Genomic DNA, 22610 nt, shown 5'->3' with positions numbered 1-22610 from the left:
CAAAAAATTGGCGCATTGTTATACACAATGTGCACACGAGAAAAATACACAAGGCGCACGAAAATTTTTTGCAAGTCTCAAATGTTCCTTTTGCACTAATACTTCTTCAGCGTGTTATAAACTTTTTTAAAACAGGGTTGAAGTGCCTCAGACAGGCTGGCCAACGTTTCGATAGGTGGACCTATCTTCGTCAAAGGCGGCCTCGTCATCCTCGGCGTGTTAGTTTTAAAGGGTTAGTGCAGTGACGTCACGTGCGGGTGTTGTCGCTGGCGGCTGGTTTTAAAGAGAGAGATTACAAGAGGGAACAGGCGTTGTCGTCCGACGTCTGTGAGCCTCATTCTCAAGACGAAGGGACAAGAGCGTGAGAGTGGGCACGCGGGGAGGAAAGAAAAGAAATAGAAGCAGAAAAAAGGGGGAAAAAAGGGAAAAAAAAGCAGGGGGGAGCCAGGGCCGTACCAAGACACAACAAAGGGGGGGGGGGGGGGTGAAAGAAAAAGAAAGAGAAAAATGAAATCTTTTAAGAAATACGGGGGCTTGGGAGCGTGTTGGGGATGTGAAAGGTTAGGAGGTATTCAGGGGAGTCGTTGGCGGCATGTTTTTGAGGCATTAGAACGGCCGGTCAAGCAATAGGTCGAGTAATTTTGAAATAGTTAAGGTGGCGGCGAGGAGTCTGCGGTGCAATGTGTGGGGTGACTGAAAGGCAGCGGCATGGTCTTTCAAGGGGCACTGCCCCACGCGCTTAACGTAGGTGTCGTTACGGCGGCATCCAGAAGGCGATGCGTGTGGTATTTCTTGAAGCATGGCTCCACGCAGAGCGGTTTGTTGCACTCAGCGCGCATGTACCTTGTATGGTATGAAGGACTTTATTTAGGTCCTGAGGGATCAGTCTGTCCTCGCGATGTTTTTGCTGCCGAGTGGTGTTGGCGCAGACATGGCACCTCCTCTGGGTACTGCTTCCCTGAGCAGACGTGGGAGGCAACTTCGGAATAAAGGGCCAAAAAAGGAAACGCATGCACGGCAGCATCCTTCGTATGCGGACCCCTGTGAGCAACAACCGAGCGGGTAACAGGCGGTCACCCTTTGAGTGACAAGAACGAAATAGCCATCAGTTTTGCGAGCAAAAGAAGCCGAAACCGCGTGCGGAACAAAACCGAAACTAACCGCCGCGCGCCCGCGAGCGCGCCAATGCGCGAGCGGTAGCAGACGTGCCGGAGCAAGAAAAAAAGTATAGAACGAAAACTGAAAGAGAGAGACGCGAGAAAAAAATTTCATGTATTCCCACATAGTAGCACCACATGCCAGGCAAGAAAAAGTTAGGAAATTAGCGCGCGTTTTAAACGTACAGACGGCGCCGTAAATATACGGCTTCGACCATTTTCGGACCTGTTCGCGGCGCCGTATATTTACGGCATCGACCCTCAATGGGTTAACCTATCCATTACAACACCTAAGGTTAACGCAAGCTCACGCAAGATAACCTGAAAGTACTACAGAGAAGCCTTGAAAGCCGTGACCCGCCTCCCAACGAGGAGGAGGAGGAAGAAGAGGGGTGTTGCTTGCTGCAGGTGGACCTAGCCTTGCAAAAGCTGCCGGCAATTGCTCCGCCTGAACGCCACCTTACAGCCGCGATACGGTCTGAAACACTTCGCAGTACAACGAACAACACCAGGTTCCAAAAAACAATACTTAGAGCCCAATACGTTGCGCGTTTTCCGAACCACTACGAGCCGCAAGGCTCACCATTCAATTCCCAGCGCTATACCACGGAGGAACTTAGGAGGAGCCAAAGCACCACTCTCCTAAATATCCAATGTCCCCGCGGGAGCAAAATATCACTTGCATTTGAGTGTGGCGCCGTCTTGCGCTTGAGTTCAACTATCAATAATTACGTTCTGCTTCAAATTCAGCGCACTTTAGTATGTAATGTTCAATGTCACCAAGAGCTTGACAATGCACACACGATGATGATTGGCCAAGTCCTGTCTTGCACCGTCAAGGCGGACTTGGCAGTGACCCTGTACGGATGCGATATAGGAGAGCGGCATCAGTTCAACTAAGCCCTTCATCACACAATGTTGATGGAGTGGAAACCACAACGAACGTAAGTGGCTTAAGGGGAAGCTTTAGCTCGGGTGCTCCTACCTGAAAACATGTAAAAGGAGACTTTGTTCTTCTCGGCAATCACTGATCCAAATTTGACGAGATTTGTTGCACTTAAAAGAAAAATTCTAAAATATAGTGTCCCTTTGTTTCGAATTTCCGATTTAGGTCGTAAATTTTTATTAGAAATTGGCAAAAACTGCAAATTTTCAGAAAACGAAACTATCAAGTTTACAACTCTGTAACTCAGCAATGAAAAATGATATCACAATTATGTGAATTACATATAGTAGTACATCTAAAGCGAACGAAATTCTAATGTTACACATGAATCGAAAAAAAAATTATAATATGGAAATACAGCCTTTGCAGAACCCTAGTACACAAGGTAACGAATTCTAATGGATGCCGTTTGCAGAACCGCGATATCTGTGTTTGATGCAGGGCTATTAATTTGTGAACTTCATGCTTCTATTTTTTCGAACTTTGGAATTTTTGAAAATTCTTTTAACAAAATTCAGGCCCTAAATCGAAATTCCGCTGCCTATAGTCACCAGAATTTACCTTTTTCTCTAAAATGCAACACATTTCATTAAAATCGGTCCAGGGGTTATCTCGTAAAAGCATTTCTGCGCTTTACATGTATCTGAATAGGCCACGTTGGTTTTGGGCCTGAGCTAAAGCTCCTAAGATGGCGTTCTTCATGTCCATTTCTGCGTCCTGGGGAGCCTTCTTCGTTGGTTTGAACTGCAGCGCTTTGCGCGCCAGTCTGTCAACAGCCTCACTGCCTGCTATACGCCGTTATGAGAAGGTACCCACTGGAACTCGATGACAAATCCGACTTTCTATAATTCTTAAACAGCGTGCAATGCAGGCTGAATGCACTTCTCAGTGGGAAAACCACGCAGGAAAAGTCACATCTATGCCGCTTTTCTAGGGACAAATCTATATTACGAATCTTCAGGACGTAGTTGGGTAGTGCACCTGCGGGAGACACCACAGGTGGCAATTACTCCATTCACAGCAGCCGACAGAGGCAGCATGCGTGGAGCATAACCGACACCGGGGGGTGAGTGCTTAATGGTGGGAACCCCCACCGTGGTCGTACCGCAATATAGTAACCAAAAAATCTGAACAGCGCCGCACGCCACAGATTGAATTGTATCAACGGGCTATTAGATTGCAACAAGCAGCTCAATATGCTCGCCACGCCATCCTCAGAGAAGCTATATACACAGCGGACACCGTCGTCACAGCCTGGTGCCACTCCGGCGAAGAGACACATGGAGCGCGCACAAGTCCTCAGCGGCCAGACGGCAGCAAAGCAATAGGAGAACTTCACGCAATCCTAGAAGCAATTGACGCACTAAGAGAATCCAGACTAACGAGGGTGCCTGGATGTATGCATCAACAACACACCGGCTCCACAAAACTACTGCGCGAACTCAAGGTTATGCTTAGCCGGACGCATACGCAATCTCACTGAAGGAGTCGATCGCTTACGGCAGGATGTATACGTCATTAAAGAGTATCCGCTATATACAGTGGAAAGGCTCACGAACTTGTCACTGTGCGGCCAAGAGCTGAGACATCGGCGCAATATCAAGATTGCAGCGATGACAAGGTCCATCATAAACCATAATGCTTCCAGCAGCACTGGAGGGAGAACCACGAGAAGCACTCCCACCAAAACCCTCGCGCTCCGTTACCAGTCCACTTCACATGAACAGAGAGAAGCAAGGGATGAGGCAGTCCCTTCGACTTGGGGTCGCACTCACACCGAACATCGTAAAGCGTTAACTACAGCGACCTGAACTCCAATTCGAGAGTTTCCAATGAAGATGACCATTTTCTGATTTACACAAAGCATAACTTGCATCCGGCCCAAGAAAGAAAGAAAGTAAAATAAAATATAAGAATAGTTATGCCAGTAGTTTGACGGTGCGTACTTCTGAAGCGTCACGTGCCGTGCCCTTGAGAGCACCTTTTCTCCGACTCGACTTGATACAGGCCTACGAGTATGGCTTTGAAGATGCCTTCGTCAGAAAGTACATTTATAATAATCAATCCTTTATCAAGCAACCTTAGTTACCGTGCCCGGGAACAACTCTAAGGCCCGAGTGCTGGCGCCCGCGTACATTTAAACCAATAATAATAATAATAATAATAATAATAATAATAATAATAATAATAATAATAATAATAATAATAATAATAATAATAATAATAATATTAACGTACAGGCAATTGATCACTATCAAATCACTATCCTTTCTTTGCATGTGGGTGCTTCGTTTCAAGACATCAACGAAATCACGATCGTAGAAGCAATGTATCGATAGATTTGTGAGCACAAGGAATAAAATTTCAGTGGTAGGGGGAAAAAAAAGCGAGCTTACGAACTAACAAGACCGGTGGAGGACTCAGAAACAAATGCATAGATGAGTTTCTTCCCGCTTGACGACTTAGTGCGGCCTCTCTTATTTTTCTTCGTTCGTCGCAGCGTGTGGCGCTCGGGGCGAACATCACGCACGGGGAGGTTTATTAAGCAACGAAGCAATACATACAACACCGAGTGTACGCCCAGCTGTTCGCACGACAGCTTCCAATAAAGACGTGACGAGAATCCAAGCAGACACATACATACGCAGAGAAAAGAAACCGAAGGACGGCTTCGAATCAAGCGCGGCCATATCTGCGAAACAAGATTTTGTTTCAGCCCGCCGCGCGCGCTCTCGGGGGCCGAATGGCGTTCCTCGTGTTTCCTCGCCGTGGGCCCGCGATTTCCGCGTCGTTCTAATAAATCATGCCCGGCGACGGTAAACGAGTTAGGCGAGAGGTGTTAGTATGAAGGATACCTCAACAGCGGCGAGTCTGAATGATTATTAATGCATTTAAGAAGAGTGATTGATGCGATTCTATATTACTCTGCCGCTGCCCGCCGCCGGCTGGAGAGCTGCAGTACGCAGAGGCGCGAAAACCCGCGCGCGGAGCCGTTTCATAATAAATGCTCGCGCGCTTGCTTAAATTCTTAGGCAGTGCTCGCCTTCTCCGGTGTCCAGATTTTTTTTTTTTCTGCAGGTTCGCTTCGTGGCGCTCCCGGACTGTGCCGGCCCTGTGGCCATTGGTGTGCGCGCCGGCGTCCCATTTCGGGAGCTGATCGAAAGCGGCTAATGCGCGGGCTCGGCCTGAATTCGCGCATATATACATATATGACTCCCTCCCGATCAACCCGCGCCGCGTCGGCATATAGCAGGTAATCATTTTGCCGAACGTTGCGACACGATCCCGTTAAGAAAACGTCACGCTTCCGCGCGCTGTACAATAAATACATACTGGCAGAAGAAACAAACGAAGAAGGAGGAGGAGGAAAAATGGTCATACAGACGCACAATTAAAAGTTTCTGCAAAGGATAAAACTATAAGCTAGGTTATATTATCCATGCCGGTACGTTGAGTTTGCAGATGGTGGGCAGGTATTTTATGTTTAAAATTTTGAGAGGGTCACCGCTACGCATATGTATGATGCACTGTGGAAGGGAATAATTACTTAAGATGCCGAGTCCATGTGAAAAGTAGAACTGAGACACACAGTGACACACCCTAGTCCGAAACCGAGACCCAGTGGTCTGGACGATATACGAGGAGCTCAGAAGCACAAGTAGCCCCGATAGTGCTTCACGCCTATAGCTTGTTTTTGTCGGATCTTGGTCGTTTCTTTTTTTTTTAATTTCGATCACTATCAGCGCAACAGTCGTCCGAGAAAAGCTCGCGACATACAGACGAGGTCCGGAAAGGACGAGCGAGCGAGAGGTGTTAGAGGACGTGACACCAGCGAGAAATGTAACAGCACTGGTCCGAGCCCAAACAAATAGACGTACGCCTTCAGAATAGTTGAGAACGTCAAACAGGGGTAGCCGAGACTTCCGGCCCGGGAAGAGGATCTCGTTCGCCATCCCCCTTATTATAAATAAGAGGGATTTCTGTATTTATTTAGACAGAATGCACGCGCTCCTCGAGTCTAGTCGCTCATATTCCCAGCGCCTTGAAGAGGAAACGCTCACAAAGTACGCCGGCAAAAAGACCAAAACTCTGGGCAGGCCAGGCCACGCCGCGGCCGGAACAAACACGCCTGCGAAGCAAAATTTGCAGCTCGAAGCCTGCTCCCCGTTTTCAACCTCGGTGCAGTGCGCATTTTCTTCTTCTCTTTTTCTTTTATTTTGCCTCGTCATTATAGCTGCCAGTCTCGGTGCGCACATTTACTCCTGTTGCAAAAAAAAAAAAAAAGCGGGAGAGAAAGAAAAAAGAACGGTCGCCTGGCTCAGAGATGGTGACGATTCACAGCGAGCCAGGCGACATAACTCAAGACTCTCGGGATTAAGGGGCTTTGCAGGAATCATCACGCATAAACTGATCTGGAAACGCGGCTGCCATCTGCGTGCGCAACAGCGCCGCTTTAAATAGAGCCACTGAACGAAGCAGCGGCGCTTTTGTTGCAGCTGGTCGGGTTTCACGGCTCGTGTCCCGAGTTCCCGAGCTGCCGCTGGTTTCTCCACTCGCGACGTGGCCGCAAGGAAAATAAACAGTCTCGCCTAAGTTTGGAGTGTAGATACGACCTCGGATGTCCGCGCAAATTAAGCAGCCGTGAGACAATTTTAGACTCTTAGTCGTCTTTGGAAGGCGCAGTCGCTAAACACCACCGCCCTTACCAGCTTTTCCACGTTGACTTCGCACCAGTGAGCCAGATTTTTCTTCCTCCTTTCTGTCCTCTCTCTGTCGCTTTGCTCGAAGACAACGAGATGTCAACGACGCCAAGTTTAGAATCACGGCTTTCGCGGGGCATTGTTCGTCCGCGCTATACGCCGTTTGTATCACAAACATCAAAAGGAGAGAACTGTGTGTGCCTCAGTTTGTCTACCACTGAAAGCAGCAACTAGGCAACTACTGACACTACATGTAGGCCCGTATACTGGCAGTGGAATCCGTGCAATTAGGGTGCCCCGATGCCACGCTTCGAACGGTGGGAAGTGGCGCTGACATCCAAGCACCCTAGGTGTAATCTCAACACAGCGCCAATGCGGGCATGACTCACTGAGTATAGGCACCAAATATATTTACTATCCTTCGCGTTTATTATCGTGCTTACTGTGCTAAAAAAAATTATCCAGATAGTACTGCTTAGATAGTACTGCTTAGAGAGAGAAAGAGGAATAAAGTGAAAAGCAGTGAGGTTAACCTGATGGGAATATCCGGTTTGCACTGGGGTATGTGTGAGTGTGGATGTGGGAAGGGGGGGGGAGGTAACGATAAAATATCAAAGGAGCGAGTACAACACCACAAGTGTGAGCACAACATACGCGCCTGCTGTTCCAAGGAAATGCGCCATCTACTGTGCTCACAGTCGATGAGGGTGCTTTTTGTGATGCCTATCTTCTGGCACAAAATGATTGTATACCCGGCGGAACCTTCGACCCCTCGAGGGATGCCAGCACTGCACTCTCTTTTCAAACTTAGCCCACCAAGCACGTGCTTCAGAAGAAAAAAATCACCGGAATATCTACATACACTCTAAAAACTAGGAAGGGTATCGCAGGAGTGAAGCGGCCGGTTCACTCTTCAAAGCGTCGTTTTACTCTCGCAAAATGTCGAGGAGAGTGAAATGCATTGTTCACTCTCTCACCAAGGAGAGAGTGAAATGTGCTTTTCACTCTTCCCCTTCAGAGAGAGAGAGTAGTTCTACTCTTGCGGCAATAGAGAACAAAACGTAGCGTGATCTTCTGCTTCAACTGTAGGTGGCTGGCCTCGAACATGGCAATGTATCATTCATGCACGCTGAGCAAAGAACACATCGTTTTGCTTCTAAGAGAACAGGCCGCCGCAGTTCAAAGGAATGCGTAGCGAGCGCTCTACTTTTTCACTCGGAGTTCTCCACCGCGCGCGCGCGCGCTCAAGATCGCGGAACAACACAGCACCGGAGAAAGGTGATCTTTTATTGTGTCTGTAGCTCTCAATTTACTCATCACGGCTTTTCTTTGAATGCCTCAACCGTTGAGCTTCCTGCTTCTGCTCCTCCAAGTACATTTGTCGCCGGTTCCATGTGCCTAAAACTGGTATCTGCAGCTCCTTTGTAATTTGAACTTTAAGGATGTCGCTTTCCTTCTATTACCTCCACAGACAATTTTCTGTGACATGCGAAGAATGTCACAGAAGGGAAAAAAAAACACTTGGCAATGTCTGCTATGTCTAGCCAAGTATACAAATTTAAGGACTTTCCAGTACTTCTAAACATTCCAGGCTTTTCAATGCCTTGAAAATGGCATTTTAGAAATAAAGGGTTTTCAAGGATCGCTACAAAACCTAGTTTCTAGCACCTAAATAATTTTACAAGCTTATTTTGGCATGGAGTTCGGAAATTCATGCTTTTTAGCTAACGCTGCATCATCTCTGTACATTGAAACCACGAGAGCGCAACCATTTTGGAGTAAAGAAAAATACTGAAAGCTTTTAATACCACTCTTTTTCTATGGAGCTTCGTATTGCCTAGTTAGGTTTACGAATGTGCCTGGTTTTGGTGGGCGTTTCTTCGACATTTTCTGTGAGAAGTAGATGACTAACCCCCGTATTCAGAAATGTATATTAATACAAAGCCCATGCTTGACTTTATATAAACGACGCCTGGTGCGAACGTCCCCCAGACGCTCACTGCCTTTCTTTTGGTGCGTTCACGACTTGCGTCATTTAGATCAAGTCAAGCATGGGCTTCAAGTTATGATGCATTTCTGAATATGGGGGTAAGCGTGCGCTATTTCGGGCAACGCATTGTGCCATTGACACTGAGAGGAAACGGGGAAAACAAAGTTAACGCCCTATACTCCTAAACTTTCGCGTACCTGTGGTGTGCGTGTATCGTGGAAGAAGAAACAGCGCTAACACCAGGACGAAAAAAAGCATCGACCACACCAGCGCTTCGTGGTGTTGTCCATGTTTTTGCGTCGTCCTTGTGTTGCGCTGTTTCTTCTAAAATGCTCAACCAACTAGCCGGCAAGTCTATCCTGTGCATATATATTGAACACACGTATGAATGTAGATGGTCTTCGAAGCTTTTAGAACGAGCACTGCCACAGGATACGAGCAGTGCACGCGTAACAAGTGGACACATTACTCATTTAAACATGCGTGCCAATGCATGTGACGCGGCTATCGGCATAAGCAGTCTCCAAATGCTGGAATGCGTGCTCTTCAAAACGCTAACGATCCGCTGCTAATGCAGGACAACAGCTCACAGCGGACTGAACCAAACTCTAAACTAATGCACTTGAAAAGAACGCCTACACGGCAGCGTGAGGCACGTCGAAATGCCTGGTACTGGCATCGCAGTTGACCACATACGAACGGAACTGGCGGAAAAAATAAACAGAAATGCTCACCAGTATACGCGCGACTTAAATTCACATACGTGGATGGTTGGCACGATACTTTGTATCCGCGTATTTTCGGAGAACATATAATGCATGGACTGGAAAAGCACTCGATCGTGAGCTGAACGGCACATTTGTTATTTTCCTGGGGTGACGACAAGCCGTGAATAGTACTCACGTCGTCGTCTACGTTGTATTCCTCCGTTAGTCGTAGCAAGGAATGGAAATGATGCAAACGCAAACGTATTCCAGTACACAACAGCACAGCACACTGCAGAGAAACTCCAACCACCGCAGCCGATTCCTCAAATACATTTGTTATGTATATAAGCTCTAAAACAACACGACTGAGCGTGGTGGCTTTGTGGTGTAATGGTTAGGATGTGTGCTTTGAATTGTATAGATGCGAGTGTACGCGGGTTCGAATCCACGTGTTGTATAGAGCAATGTGGTTCTCCATAAGTGTGTGATTCCCTCGACTATTGTGTTCTAATTAGATTATGTGTCTCCTGATTGTGAAATATGCGAAGATATTTGCGGATTAAATGTGAATTAGCTTTTTTTTCTCCGCAGTGGCGTTCGGGACACATACGCATAGGCCGATTACGAGCCGTCACGACTCATGGTAGGCAGCAAATAGCCAGGAAAAATGACTTTAAAATCCCGCATAACATTGCTCACGCCTATTCTGAAGGCCGCTTGGAATCGGGCCACTGAGTCTGAGGAGCCGCCTAGAGAACGGTGTATCAGCGACCCTAATTTGATCTGATTTCCTGCCTGCATGCGTGGCCAGGACTTCGCTAAGAGGGTATTGGGAAGAGTAGTTGCACTCTGTTTGGGGGAGTAGAAGTACTCGGTCTGGTGGAGTGCCATTACCCCTACGGTGAGAGTATTACCACTCTGCGGAAGAGTACTAGCACTCCCTGTGGGAAGAGTATTATCACTCTGCAGAAGAGTACTAGCAATCCCTTGCGGCGGAGTAACAAAACTCTGTCAACAGGAGTTGACCTACTCTCTCTCAAAGAGGGTCGATCTACTCTCGAAAAGAGAGTGAAATATGGGACAAGCCGCTACTCCCTCAAAGGGAGTGCCCGGCACTCTCTTAGTTTTTAGAGTGTAGAGTATATGATATTCCCAATGCTTACTAATTGCTTACTCGTTCAGCATAAATTATAGAAAGCTTTTAGTAAGAGAAAATCAGAGAGGTTGGTCTTAGGAATTTAATCTCTGGACCACTGCTCTACATAGGGAAATAATAATGTGCAGCGAGTAGGAGGCAGAGCAAGTGTAGATCGCAATGGCATAGAGATATACAATGAACTGTGCACACATGCAATGTACACACACGTCCTGCGTACTAGCGTGCCACCAAGCACCTGCCAAGCGGTGCTACTGCGAGCGTCTTACATATGTGTTGCTTAGTCATGGTGATCTAACGAGAAAGGGCGCATTCAGCACGACATGACCGCACCAGCGCGTGAAATGCCCTCTAAACCATGGAATAATACGGAGTCCTGATTCTCGGTGCAGGGCCTATTCATGGCACAAATAATATTTGACCCGTGGAAAAGCTATCGCACCTTATATCGGCTGCAGCAGTTTGATTGCGATGCAATACAGCATATTAATGGCTCATGTATTAAAGAGGGCGAAATTTTTTTTAGCGTTCGTCCTCTGTGCACCTTATACTGCTTGGCTGTCACAACAGTCAGGTTATAGTTAAGTGTTAAAAATCCAGTCGTGCTTTTCTGAGATATACCAAACCAGCATTCCAAAAAAGCTTTTCTTTTTTTTCACATCCGGGGTTGTATATCTCAAACTAATATTTTATGTTATGAAAAAAATCGCAGGATTAGAATGAGAGAGTAAACGAATCCATTAATTGCCACACAATGCATTCGCGATGAAAAATTGCCTTCAAGAAAGTTAAGATGAAGTGCAACGTTCGTTCGAAGCCGGATGGATGAAGTGTAGACGAATTGGTGCAGTGCCAGTCATTGCCATACTAGTGTAACCGAAAGCCCACTCAGGCCCTGGCACCAGAGTTCCCCCGTGTTAGCTTCGATGCTCTATTTCGTACGTAGTCAGTGTATACGACGATGACGACCAATCATTTAGGAATTTCAACTCGCGATGTAACGAGGTGTGGGGAAGCCACGTGCTGCATTATGGCTTGGCCCACCGGGGAAAACTGAATGTTCTTCGCGGATTGTATGAAGCGTCTGTCTTGAGAGGCGAGAGCCAAAGGCCCGCCGGACCGTGGTCAAGCGTGTCTGCACGCTCGAGCGCGCTGTCGTCCGAATGCTGCTGCCAGAGCGAGTCTTGCAGCCCGCCCACGAGGAAAACATGCGCCGACGACGCGCACAAAGAGGACGGTCGAAAGGTCACGGAGTTTACGCCGGCCAATGACAACAGCGGCTTTGTTGGCCTCCTGATGCGTCGCAGCAAAGTGTCCCGACCGCTCCGGTCCTGCTACAATGTGAGCGTACCATCAGGACGACTCCGGAACAAAGGTCTCTCAGGACAAATAAAGCCCATCCCGTGAGTTGCAGCGGCGGCGGCAGAAGCAGCGGCAGCGCTGAGACTGGGAGCGGCCACGGTGTCGTGACAGCGTCGATATCTTGTCGCCGCCGTGGGGAAGGTAGGCGGCGCAAGAAATCTTTTCCTCTGGCATTGTCAGCGACGTCGCTCTGGGGTCACGAAATCGCGTTCCCGCTCCTTCCCAGCAGCGCTGGTCGCTCAAAAGGTAGCCGACGCGAGACACACCCCGGGACCCGGATGCGAGCAAACGCGCATGTACGACGTGCGTGCGCGCGCACACACGGCGGACCTTCGCCGCCGGCAGCGCGCGATGGAAGCTGTTCGTCGAGATGTTCCCGCTAATGGTTACGAATGTCAACGGCATTCTTTTCTGTCCGCCGGGAGCGACAAAGACGAAACGGAAGTTCAACAAAACCATCATCATTCAACGGGTTGCCATTTGCTCGTTGCTGGCCAGGATGTGCTTGCCTCGCTCTAATGAAACACGTCGCTCGATTGCCTCAGAGGAACGCCGGGCGTGACTTGCGGCTACTATTGAATGGGGCCACTTCGTCCCAATTCGAAGAAGGCCTTGTGAGGAATAGCCTGAAAAGTGGGGCTGGCCAAAGCTTCTGTGATTAAAGTGGCTGCAGCAGGACGTGCACAGCCAGAGGTATGTCTGGTGCTGGAAAGAGAGATACGACTACCTCGGCTGTCCTTGAAGTGTGTATGAGTAAAGCTCGGTATACGAAAACAAAAATGCGTGCATTTTTTTCTTTCCACCTCTAACGGTATGCCCAGTACTCTGACAACGCATCAGACGGAGCAGTGCGGTGGGAGGCATCTATACGCAGACCTCTCGTGGCACGAGCATTGGACCCATTAACCATGCATTGGGCTAAAATGACACATCCTGCACTCGAGCGAAGTAAAGCACACTGTGGCCGCATTTCGTAAGGATTCTTCTCTGATTCTGTTCATTTCTTATCACTCGCTCCAGCGAGGTGTCGATCACGGTGATAGCCGGAGCGTGGCTTTGTGTAAGCCCATGACGAAGGGGCAAAAAGAATGAAAAATGAAAAAGAATCCTCACAAAATGCGGCCACTGTACTGCGGTATTTTAATCGAGAACGTTTGGCAACCTTCAAATTCTGGCTATTGTGCGAGCATTTTATCTCTAGAATTATCTGTCAAGACGAGATGCACATTATACAAAAATATTTCTGTCGGGCTCATCCAGACACTCTTTTGTCATTCTGTTCTTGCGTATACTCCCCCCCCCCTCCCTCGCCTCTCTCTCTCTCTCTCTCTCTATCTCGAGAAAATGCTTCGCAATAAACACCAGAAGACATCTTCGGGGGGTACGGTTGCGAACGCAGTAATCTCCGATTATTATTTTCCTTTTTTCTCTTTCTTTCTTTCTTTCTTTCTTTCTTTCTTTCTTTCTTTCTTTCTTTCTTTCTTTATATGTTACGCGCAAGAAATGTTCATCGCCAGAGTCCACGTTTTCTCGTCCACCAACGGAAAGAGGACACACTCAGCACCGGTACTTAGATCTCGCCGCGACGCAACAGAAAGGGCAAGAAAGAAAGGAATGAAATGGATAAAAGAAATGCAGAACCGTCGCCCATGTCACTACACCGCCACATCGCTCCCGCCAGCCACGTTCTTTGCACGTCAACAATTTCGGAAAGAATAAAAACGAGGATAATGCCCTGAAGGAAGCAAGAAAATGGAATCGTGGGCGATAACCAACAGTAAAAGAGAAAAAGAACAAGCATCTATAGCGATTCTCAGGCCAGGAATACTCGCGCATCACTCGTCTTTCGGAAACGTATACGCACATTTCGCGAAGACGTCTTCTCGACCAAGTAGGAATAACAATGGTATTTGCGAACGCCGGGAGGACACTTCTTTTTTCCTCCCGTATCATTACTAGCTTATTTTTTTTTTCCCAGTTTCCTTCGTCCCCTACGTGCGCACGAAAAGGCGCGCGAGAACTGGGCAAATCAGCTCGGACAGGCCGAGATGAAATGCACCAGTGTAAAATATTAATGCCAGATGTTTGCGCACCCCTTTAGGGAAGAGAAGTGGGGGCGGGGGAAGCATATCTCTTCTTCAGCTTTAATAAAAAGAATCCTGTGTGTCGGGGGAGCTGGCGCCAGTGCGCATTTCGTTGCGTTCGTCCAACGCTCGCGCAACAGTCTGGGCGCGGGAGGAGGACGCCACGCGCGCGGGTGTTGAGGGGTGCGAGAAGCAGAACAACCGCGGGGCAAACAAACGCTCGCGGACGTCCGCATTTTGGGCAGAAGAGGAGAGAAAAGAAAATAGACCGAAAGGGGAGGGCCTAAAAAACAGAAAAGGAATTGGGGAAGAGCCATCCAAGTGCCGCCGAGAGCTCGTCGAGTGCACACGTGCACTTGATATATGCATTTCGAAGTTCCCCTTGGCGGGAGACAAGCACAGTCCGCGTGCCATTTCAATATTCCTCGAGCACGATACCGCTGTTATTGTAGAGGTCCCCGCGCGCCGGGCGAGCTGCCCGAATGCGGATACGTGTAGACGATGCGCTCGCGATATAAAATGTACGCACCGGCGTTCTAACCTCCCTTCCCAGGCCCCTTCTCTCTGCTTGTGCCATTTGCTGCTTCTTTTTGCCCTGGCCCTTTTTCTATCGTTCTTCCGTTCGCCTTATCCGGTCCTTACGGTACGTATTATGGCGAGATGCAGCGCCTACAACGCCATTTCCCGATACGTATAGTCGGAGGACGCGCCGCCCGCGCTGTCGTCGAGCTGTGTTTGTGCACGCGCCTTGCAAACCAAGCCACGGCGTATCTTGCACGCAGTGCAACCTTACAGCGATCGCGATAAGGGTACTTCGCGCACAGCGTGCCGACGTGGCGCCACCGATACGTGGGAAGGAAAACAAGGCGTTCATCTCCGCATAGCCCCTGAGAGCGCTTTGCATAGAGCACTCTGCGAATGAAACAGGCCTCCAAAGTGGCTTACAAGCCATTTGAAAACGCGCGCAAGCACTCGCGCTGCGTCGTTCGTGCCCGCGTGAACTACTTGGTTTTATCCAACAACCTCGTCTATCGCGCCTTGTTCAGACACCCGTCGGCTGCACACGTTGTGTAGTCGGCTGCCTAACGGAGGGTCGTACACGTGCTCGAAGACATGATCTTGCTCGCTAATGTGGCTCACTGCGGCCACTGGAAGCCAAGCCAAAGGCAATTCATTTTCTATGCTTGTTTTGTGCCACCATTCGAGCCCACAGGCCGACCTTTACCGTGGACATATGTGTTACATTTTCAAGAAGTTTCGCAAATGCGCGTTCACTAATGGCGTTCACTAAGTGGGCATTTTACGATACCATTAAGCTAGCACTGTCATTTAGGAGTCAGATGCGCCAAAAGATGTGCGCATTTGGGGTAATCGAAGCCAACTTACTCGCCCTTTATACAAGGGCTTAATCTGAGCTGCAGATTTATTAACATGGGTAGATAAAGGCATGATCAAGGGCGGAGTGAATTGAGCAGCAGCAGGCTCAGGAAAGGAGCATACAGTGAAGTGCATCTGCGAACGATTGCTAGAAAACATTCAAATTTGTGTTTAGGACGTGAAACAGCTCCGTAATTATGCTGTATTTAAAAGTGCGCAATAAGGTGAAATTTCAGGCGGAAAGCTACTTGTCGCATATGCATATGCCAAGTTCGAATGCGAACGACGCGAGTGATAGCTGCTTGAAAACAGATTCGGTGTTCCCTCTCAACTTAAGTGACTCGCGGCTGTAAACATGACAAAAGCTATCTGTATTTCAGCGCGCGTTTTAACCGAACAGAAATGAGCTTTCTGACACAAGTGGAGCTTAGATCGACTTCTGTCAGAAACGAGTACTTCGGTTGTGTCACGCAGGCAGCTTTTCTGCTATGACTCGTGATTGCCGGGAAAATGCCTTTTGTATCTTTTAAAGCGATTAGTGTGAAGAAAAAAAAACGCCGAAAGAAAAAATACATGCACTCAGGCTTTATATGTAAAAAAAAAGGAAATATTAAAGAACGCCTGGTGTGTAGTGACACAGTGACTATCTTCCTCTGGAATAACACTAAGCCGCGCCTGCAGACAGCTTCAGAATGCCTGGGCTCAAACTAAGAGCACGTGTTGTTCCCCGCAAAATATCGGCATGTAAGGATTTCGATGAATCAGTTTTGCATCATGTTAACTATATAACTAGTGATCCACCACCTATAGAACCGAGCTGCCAGGTTCAGTCTTGTGACTACTTCTACAACACGATGAGCAAAACGAGAGCAAGGTTTCACCTTGTTCTCGTTTTCTCATCGTCTTGAATTTACATCTTCCGCCTTCCTCGTGTTTTCCCTGTACTCCTACAACAGAAGTTAAATACTTGGTTATCTTTTCCCTTACTCACCCCTCGCCACCAGACTTCTTGTGTTTGTTTACTTTATAGATTCTTTCATTCACTGTCCCCACGCAGGTAACCAAATATTTATTCTAGCACATCATTTCTCACGCCTAACGCGCTTCAGTGCGTGGATCCACAACGTGCCCATTCCACTAGATTTCAAAGTTCGGGGTTTTTTTGTTCTTGTTTTTTTTCGCGCACACCAAACATTGGGTAAACTTGCTTGTAATATCGTCCTCATCACAGACATTCCTCGTCTCAAGACTACCATTGAACACCACCTATGATGTCACGCCAGATTACCTGACCCGCCAATTTTGGTGCCCATCGCTCATTTAATGTCCGGATTCTCGGGACCTTTCAGGTATAATGACTAAGTGAATAAACAAAATCAATCAATTGCTGTGCATTCTTGCGCCTTTATGTGCAGTAGCTCTCACTAACCTTCTTCAGAAGGGATGAAACTGCATGCAAAATAAGTTGGCCATACTTAGTTGTCTTTTGAACTCTTATAACTCGATGTGCACTCCCTAAACTAGACTCTACGTGTTGTCCAAACTACGATACGTGCCTCACTGTGTTGAGTCGTTCGCATAATTTGACAAAATGTTTCACTTCAATTAGCCACGTTCGGAATGATCTCCAAGCCAACGTCACCCACCAAGAAGTATTTACATCGACGTGAAATTCAAATATTATGCTCTAACAAAATAGTTATACATAAGCGTGCCACATCGTTTTACTTAGTTCTTTTCACCCGGCCCAAATAAATTAGACAGAATGATGACGATGTGGGGTGCATCACGGAAAATGCGTAAATATTTGTGTAATGAAAAGATGCATCAGCCGAGCCGAAGTATGTAACCTCTACTGCGCCTTTGCCTTTTAAGTGTATGTGTCCCCGTGTGTGCGTGTTTTTTTAAAGTTTTTTTATACTTTCTTTGCTGTCCTCTTTCTAACCCATGTCTACCATCCCCAGTGTAGGGTAGCAAACCGAAGGCTGATATCTGGTTAACCTCCCTGCCTTTCCTCTTCATCACTCTCTCTCTCTCTCTCTCTCTCTCTCTCTCTCGCTACTGCGCCTTTATCGGCAGACTATAGCATCCCGTCTGTCCGACTGCTCACTTGGAGTTTTGAGCGCGTTTCCCATTTAGTTGGCTGTAAGTACATTGTCGAGGATGGATGTGCATATGACCTTGGAGTGCCTTGGATTTCAGTGCGGATGCACGAATCGAAATACCACGCAGAAATTAGTCTTCTTTAGCTAATGAATAGCCTGGATGATATAACATTATCACGTTATAAATTAAAAATTCTTAACGCATTTTAAGTAGTGCTTAAGCGACAACATTAATAAATACCATTAAGAAGGCCACTCACGATTGTTCTAGCAGATGTTAGCCTTCTGCACATTTACATTCATATACATTTACATCTCCATGTACGCATGCGCATGTGTTTTTTTACGCGACATTTAATCCTCATGAGTCATGAAGGAGAGACACTGCGCAGTACAATTAACAACGTGCACTTTTATCAACGCTATCATCATTCGCGCGATCAGCCCTTGCGTAGGTCTGACTCAACACGTCAGCTGGCTGGCAGCGTATTCACCTTCAAAGCAGCAAACCAACTGAGGAAGCAGGCCTGCACGAGGGGAGAGAGAGAGAGAGCAGCGGCGTCAAACGCTCGCGAGCGGCGGCTCAGCGAGACGCAGCGCAGACGAATCGCTCGCTGTCGCTGCGGGCGCCGAGCTGCGCAATTGATCGCGGCGGCTGCTTTCCACCTATGAGGCTGAAAAACTTATTTCCGGGGGAGTCGAACAGAAAGTGCGCAAAGGCCGTCATCCTGGAATCTCTGATTTGCATAGAGCACCGGGTTACCACAACGAAAACATTATCTCTGCCGCTTGGCGTGCGCTGTCTGCCGACCCCCCCTCGCTCGCGCCCGCCGTACAGCCGGAGCGCGCGAGACAAAAATAAAAGGGGCGACACCATGAAAGAACACAATTTCCCTAAACCACTGGGGAAATCTTCGCGGGAAAAACATATGCATGGGACCCCTATAGCTTTCCATTTCATCTGTGAGCGCGCGCGCCTGTATATCAACCCTTTATACGCGGCACCACCGCCGCCACCGCGTCTGTGCGTCGGCGGAGCTCGGCCTGTTTCGTTCTGCCAGACAGCATGATCTGCTTACGAAGGAGGCCGAGTGAAAGGCGCGCGCGCAGACAAGGGCCCGACCCCGGGCGACTTACGGAATTTTGATTTCAACCACGGGAGCCGCCCGTCGCTGCCGCACGCGAGGCCCCCGCGGGACGCCGCCCCAACAATCCGACCGTGCACGCACAGTACGAGGCACGCGCTCGCCTCATTTCACCGGAGCGCGCGCTTGCTTGCCTCGCGCCGCCGCGCCGTGTTGCTGTGTTTACAACGAGCCGCGGCGGCGGCGGCGGCACGCGCGCCAGAGGCAGTCATCGAAATTGAAACTTTTGTTTCCAGCTTGCTGGGGACGGCGCTACGTTCGCGCTGCTGCCGCCGCGGTGGCCAAGAAAAACATGAGAGGCTCCAGACTTACCGCGAGGCAGGGGAGGACGCGCGCGAGAAGCGGGAGAGCGCGCCGTCTCTTAACGGTCTCCCTAATCGGGGCGCTCGACGAACGACAGCGGCGCCGGGGTGATGGCGTCTGACCAGTGGCGGTGCGTGCGCCCCTTGCATGCAGTCGTTGCGGCGACAGTCCCCGGGGGCGCCAGATGCGACATACGTGTTACAAAGGGCCTCGACTATGTAATGGCGCTTCGCACGACATTGCGAAGTTAGCCTGCTACAGTTTTAGGAATAAGGGACGCAAAGTTGTGCGGCACTAGGCGCCGCGTAAGCGAAGACGCAAGCAGAGCGTGGATTCTGCGCATGCATGCAGCAGTACCACCCACGCTAGTTCTCGGGAACGCGAAGGTACTGTTAGCGCGTGCATATTGCCGGTGGGGGCACAAAAGCCTAAAGCTCTATTTATTTATTTATTTATTTATTTATTTATTTATTTATTTATTATACTATCAGGGTCAACAGACATTACAGAGGGGAGTGGTATAAAAAACAGAAGATCAACTACATCTTAAGAACAAGAAGTAACACAATGTTTCTAATTATGCAATAATAGTTATGAAGAGGCAGAATAGAAGAGGTTACAAAAAAGCACTGTAAATACAAAGAAGCAGTGCAATGTTTTTAGTTATATAATAATAGCTTTAAAGAGCTGGAATACAATAACATGTTACAAAGCATTGGCCAATAAAGTCACGAATTTTCCATGCATGGTCTGAAATTGTTACTACCCATTTGGGAAGGCAATTCCAATCATTTGATGTGCGTCGTATGGAGGACTGTAGAAATGATTCGGTTTTACACAACGGAATGTCAACTTTATGAGCATGATCCAGACGGCGCGGAATCATTGCGGATGGGGAGGAATCATTATTAAACCGCGCAGGTAGAGATGATGATACATTTTGTAAAAATGCTTAAGTGGAGCATCGTACGTCGAGAAGCAAGCTTAGGTAGATTAAGGCTAGCTTTCATTAAAATGATGCTCGCGATTCGATGCGCAGAAGCTCAGAACCCATGTGCAGAAGCTCCGCCCCCGTAGCTTTCCCTTCATAGCCACAGAAAGCTGTACGCGAGTATAGTAAGCTTCATGAAGTATATAAACTTGCAGAATTCTGATTTCGCAGTTTTGCGTCGCTATGCTTGGGTGAAAAGGTGTATCAAGTAACGCCATCTCCTCACGGATAATATTGCTGCTATAAGGCTATATATACTGCCATCTGCGGCGAGGCTTGCTGATGTTATAATAACTGCCAATTTATGGTTTAAACTTGCTTTCCACTGGCTATTGTAACAGGTATTAAGCTGAGCTGACTTCAGGGTTGAGTGTGATTTTCTGGGATTGTTTCATGTTTTTGGCGTTCATTATTTTCATTTCTATGTGAAGAGGGGTAGCCAACGCCATTTGAAGGCCGCCAACATCTCCTACACACCGTACATGCATCACCAACACCACGAAAAAACAAACAAAAGACGTACCCGTTTTATTGTGATTACCTTTAAGATAAGATAATGTTACGACAGCAAGACCTGCTTAAAACGATGTTCATTTACACGGAGCAAGCGGACAATACGAAGAGCGTGAAATCAGAGAGAGAGAGAAGAAGGGGGGGGGGGGGGGGGCTCTTTAAAAAATCATAGAGCGGTTTTCCCGGTATGTCCAGCAAGCTACACCCCACGGAAATGATGGGAAATGAAATGATACACACAGTGCACGTCACATACACAAAACACACACGCACGACACAGCACAACAGGCCACCTAGAAACTAACTAAAGCATCCTATTGAGAACACTGCCTCTCAGGAAGGCTATGGGTGTCCTTGTTGCGTGGTCACACAGGCAGCGCTAGAGCGCAAAAACTGTTACAGCGTTATTGCCTGCTCAGAGAATGAAATTCTATACTTAAACGCAAATGGCACGCTTCTCGTAGCGTTGTCACAAGCTTTGTGCTATCATCGCCCCCTCCGCTTTTCCTGTGTCCTGCTGCAAAAAAAGCGTACGCATAGTTTTGCAGCCGCTGTTCGCTTTATGATGCTGTTTGTGTTGAAAGCATGGCGCGCGCCCGCGCTGCAATGCGTGGTATATGTGGGTGCCAAATTGAATTTCGCCACTGAGCGTAGCGCTGCATCACGGCGTCCTTTCGAACAGTATTTTTTAGAACGCCTACACTGGTATAAGCCGAAAAATTATTTCAAAATGTCCCCCTAATAAAAGCGATACGGTGAGCAAAAATATACACTCGAATGAAGGCGCCAACAGACTTATTCGCCGATAGTCGTAATCGGCGATTAACTGGCCGTGGCTTAAAAACCTAACTTGAAGTTCTAAAATTTGCGCTTTCAATTTTTGTCTACTGATCCCTGAGAATGTTGGAATTTTTATAAAAATTATACCCTCCTCCCTCAAACCTCTTCACTTTTATTTTGAAAGAAAAATACCCACGTATACGTTCAGAAGCTCTATTGCATCATGCATTTAAGGAACAAATTAAGTTTATCAGCATGCGCAAAGAGCCAGCAGATTGAATTTGTAAAAATGATATAACTCATAGACAGCATAGAATAAACGCAAGAAATATGAGAAAGAAAAGGACCACTACATGCAAATTGAGACAATAATTTGCCACTTCGCGACTCGGCGTTTAGAGACCTCTTTTTAATGAGTTATAGCACACTGCTGCCGATCTCATCGGAACTATACTCTAAGTTGAACTTATGAAATGGCACTTACGTAAGTTTTGTTGCGCTACATAAAAAAGGAGCAAAATTGCCCTAGTTTTCTTCTTAATGCCGCTAATTTTTATATTTTTCGGCATGTAACCTATAGGAGTGGCCGTCACCATTACAGGGTGAATAAATCTCTTTATCAAATTTTATGTAAAGAAAATGAAGGAACGAGCACGCAAATCAATAATAAAGAAGCTGACTTCATTGCATTTGCATTTGACACCTGCGAGAAAAATTAATAAATTCAGACAGAGCGGCGACCATCTTCAGTAACAAAAAAAAGTCTTTAAAAAACGATTAGAGCTCCATAAAAGGAGGAAGAAAGGTGGGGGAGTAATACAATTAAGCTGTAGGTTAGCGTTATTTGTCGTTAGTATCCGATAAACAAGTCGCATCGCTGCCCAATAGCTGTCGTGGCCGGTACTAAGTCACACTTATGTCATATGTTCGAGAAAGCTCAAAGCTTACCCTGGCTATTTTACTTTTTAAATTAAAAAGGCACGTTACAAACGCGGTGCGAGCATGTTTATCACCACAGCCCTATATATATAGTAACTACTGTCCGTCACCCACCACATATTTGATTGAGCAGCCGGCGGGTGACATGTGACCTCGCGCAACAGCTCTTTTATGCCAGGTAGTATTTGTCACATGCTACAGCTGTGACACGCACACAAACTCCAACTTCCTCTTTCTATACATACATACATACATACATGCATGCATACATACATACATACATACATACATACATACATACATATATATACATACATACATACATACATACATACACACACACACATACATACAT

The 22610-nt window shown here is 47.5% G+C and overlaps 1 long non-coding RNA gene across 1 annotated transcript in view; it reads right to left on the bottom strand.

Annotated features, from left to right (window-relative positions):
* LOC135903161 (uncharacterized) overlaps nt 1-19169 on the bottom strand; it is a 92156-nt gene extending 72987 nt beyond the window's left edge. Inside the window, exon 1 of the long non-coding RNA XR_010564746.1 lies at nt 19042-19169. This is a non-coding gene — a long non-coding RNA (uncharacterized lncRNA). The remainder of the gene's footprint in view (nt 1-19041) is intronic.
* Between the last annotated feature and the right edge of the window lie 3441 nt (nt 19170-22610).

Source organism: Dermacentor albipictus, chromosome 1 (genome assembly GCF_038994185.2).
Source record: "Dermacentor albipictus isolate Rhodes 1998 colony chromosome 1, USDA_Dalb.pri_finalv2, whole genome shotgun sequence".
In the NCBI taxonomy this organism is placed as follows: Eukaryota; Metazoa; Arthropoda; class Arachnida; order Ixodida; family Ixodidae; genus Dermacentor; species Dermacentor albipictus.
The sequence above is the reverse complement of the archived record's forward strand: the minus strand, read 5'-3'. Positions and strand labels throughout refer to the sequence as shown.